The 3,365-nt window shown below is 40.6% G+C and overlaps 1 pseudogene; it reads right to left on the bottom strand.

Moving 5' to 3' along the window:
* Positions 1 to 734: 734 nt before the first annotated feature.
* LOC113624364 (protocadherin Fat 1 pseudogene) lies at positions 735 to 2,958 on the bottom strand (annotated as a pseudogene).
* Between the last annotated feature and the right edge of the window lie 407 nt (positions 2,959 to 3,365).

Raw genomic sequence — 3,365 nt, 5'->3', positions numbered from 1 at the left:
CACTGCATCACAAATATACAGACACTATTGAAAAAAGAAAAAACTGTGTCATGGTGGTTTTGGTTCTAAACAGGTGTGCAGAAGGTCCCCCTTACACTCTCCAATAATGAAAAATGCTTATAATTCTAAATTACAGCAACCATTTAAGACGTGTTCATGTATCAGATCTTTCCTCATCTTACATAGCACTAGAAATGAATGATTATATTGAAATGTATCAGTGAGATGTCATACTTCAGTGGAAAATGGCAAATAGTGAAACCCCAATTATATTAAAAAATCAGGGTGCTAGGCAGTGACACTAACACCATCAAAATTCGGCCAAAGACAAATGCACAAAATATCTTGAAAATCTAGTTAAAACTATAAAAAGTCAAATCTGTATATAAAATTTATCTAAAGAAACCAGGAAAATTAAAATGATTGAATCTATATAAATACATGAATCATGTTAACAAGATGTCAAGACTGATTTTCATTTCATGATTTTAACACAAATGTAAATACAAAAAAGATGTTCATAAATGGCACCAATGTAAATCTCAACCAGTGACAGTCGGTTAGGACACTAGAAATGATTCACACATCAAGAACTGTGGAATTCAATACAGCCATGCCCATTTTAGCTCACCAAGAAAAAGCACTTAAGCACAGCTGCAAAGAACAATGACGAAAATTACTTATATAATCTCTGGGTTCATTAAAGTCCAGGCACTTTGAGGGGAGTTTGAGCATCAGACTTCCATATGTTGTTATGAATCTAGTCGAGGAACTGTCACCTCTTCAAAGTGGCTGTCATGGCACTCTCATGGACACTCGTCAAGACCTCAGACTCTGAACATGCCGACATATCTGAGGAGGAAGGTGTGGGCATGTACACAGACATAGGCATGTTTGCTACAGTGGAGGCTTCAAAGTTTCTTTGATACCCTGAAGAGTAAGGGGCATAGGGTTCTCTACTAGTATTGTTCTCACCAGTGCCTACTTTTTGAGGTTCAGACATACTGACACGATAGAAACTGGGCAGATAAGTGATTCAAGTTGAACTTTGGCCGGTTTCTCAATGAAGAACCCAAACTACCTGGAGCAAGCATGTTTCTTGGAGGGTTTATGGATTCAAACTGATCACTGAATTCTGGAGGTCATGTTGATGGTTCATCAGGCACACGAAAGTCTTCTAGTGATGGCAGAAAAATCACTTTCAAAGTCGTAACCTCCAGGGTTATAGTCTGTATCAACGGCATTTGGATATGCTGAATACAGGAGTGTCTGCTCATCAATAATTGGGGAATTCTTATATATGTGGCATAGGAACATTTGGCATCCAATCCGATGTATGCCAGTGATACCCAGTGTCATCACATGATTCAGACGGAAAGGAGCTATGGGATTTCCCTTCAGACAGGATTTCCCAGGCACTGTATGAGTGAGAAAGCCTTTCCTCTAGACGTTTCTTGGAGAGGCAAGGATCTAGATCCACTACTTTAGTACCGTGGTGGATGTCTGTGTTAGGTTTCTCTATTGAGTCACTGTCAGGAGGAGAGTTCAAAGGATGAGAGGGAGGCAAGTTTGGGGCTATGTACAGACATCTACTGCTTTTCCATGTCTGTGCACAGACTCAGGGTTAAAGGTATTGAATTCAGGATGCTCTGGTATAACAGATCCTTCAAAGGAATTTCAGTAAAGATTGTTCCAAGAGCCACTTGGAATGCTTGGAGTGTAGGGAATAGGATGGATAGACACCTGGGGTGGTATGTCTGAGTAAATATTCTTATTTAGCTTTGAATCAAACTATGGTCTTGGCAAAAAAGCTGTGGTTGGTCCCAAGTGTCTGTCTTCAGCTTCAGCCTGGTGTTTCTTCTTTCAGCTAAACATCTTATGGCAAAGGACAAACACCACCACCAGTAAATATATCCTTGTTATAAAAAATATTCCTATTCTTTCAGCCAATTTAACATGTCATGGAGTCAACACATGTTGATAGGAGGTGGCATTCTCACAGTATTTTCCTCTGTACTTGTGGATGCAGTTACAGTGATAGGAGCCATGTGTATTCTCACAAAGGGCCCTGTTATGGCAGAAGTTTCTAGCACCTTCATCGATGTCACTCTGACACATTTCTCCCCTAAAACCTGAATCACACTGACAAACGGTACCATCCAAACTGTCAAAACATGTTCCACCATTTTTACAGGGTTCATCTTTGCAGCATGGACTAAGCTGGCAGCTCTGACCAGTACATAATTGTCTACGTTGGCAAACAAAGTCCATTGTCCACAATGCATGTACCACCATATAGGCATGGATTGGAGGAACATAGATTGCTGTTCACCTCACCTATGTTTAAGGCACTGCATTTGCAGTAATAACCTCCAGTAGGTGATGAATTGTAAATGCCTCCATCCTGGCAGGGGTTACTTGAGCAGTCCTCTATAGCTGTTCATAAGCACCCAAGAGATATATCCACTGATTATTCAATGTGCACACAGCTTCTTGGTTTGCTATTTAAAGGGATCTCCTGCCCATTCAAATAAATGGAATCCATACAACCCCTGAAACCATTATTAACTTCTTCCACACCTTGTGCCTTGCTGGTGGATATGATCCCCTAAAACACATGCTTATCCAGGTTTTGATAATTACTGATTATCCAGGTTTTCAGAGCCCCTGGGGCTGTGCCTGATGCAGTGTGGACTTGGTCTAGAACCAATCTGGCATAGTTTCCATTCACTTCAAGTGACACTGCATGTCACAGCCCATCATTGAATTGAATGTTTCAAACAAACACAATTCCAGGACCACTTCTACAGTTAAATTTGCATTGTAGTCTTTCATTATGAATCTCCACGATGCTATAGTCGGCTCTTGTGTATACATTACAACTGCATGAGTAGAATATGTTCTAAGCCTCAGGGTCAGTTTCATCTCTAATTTGTTTTTATTTTCAAGATTTCCATTTTAAGAGATAGACTCAGTAAAGCAGATTGTCCTCCCTAATATACACAGGGCTTGTCCAATTAATAAAAGGCCAGAATAGAACAAAAGACTGATCCTCCTGAATAGGAGGGAGCTCCTTCTGCTTGACTGTCTTTGAGTAGGGACATTGGCTTTCTCTTGCCTTCAAGCTCAAACTGAAACACAGGCTCTTCCTGGGTCTCAAACCTGCCAGCTTTTGGAATGGGACTATGTCTTTGGCTCTCCTGGTTCTCAGGCCTTAGGACCCAGACTAGAACTAAACCATCAGCTCTCCTGGGTCTCCAGCTTGCCAACTCACTCAGCAGATCTTGAGTCTTACCAACTTCCATAATTGCATCAGCCAAATTTTTATAATAAATCTCTTATATGTATACCTTCTATTGGTTCTG

Source organism: Aethalodelphis obliquidens, unplaced genomic scaffold, assembly GCF_003676395.1.
Source record: "Aethalodelphis obliquidens isolate GAN/ISIS:26980383/991018 unplaced genomic scaffold, ASM367639v1 scaffold1, whole genome shotgun sequence".
NCBI classification, from domain to species: domain Eukaryota; kingdom Metazoa; phylum Chordata; class Mammalia; order Artiodactyla; family Delphinidae; genus Aethalodelphis; species Aethalodelphis obliquidens.
Note: the sequence above shows the minus strand (reverse complement) of the source record. Positions and strands in the feature narration are given on the sequence as shown.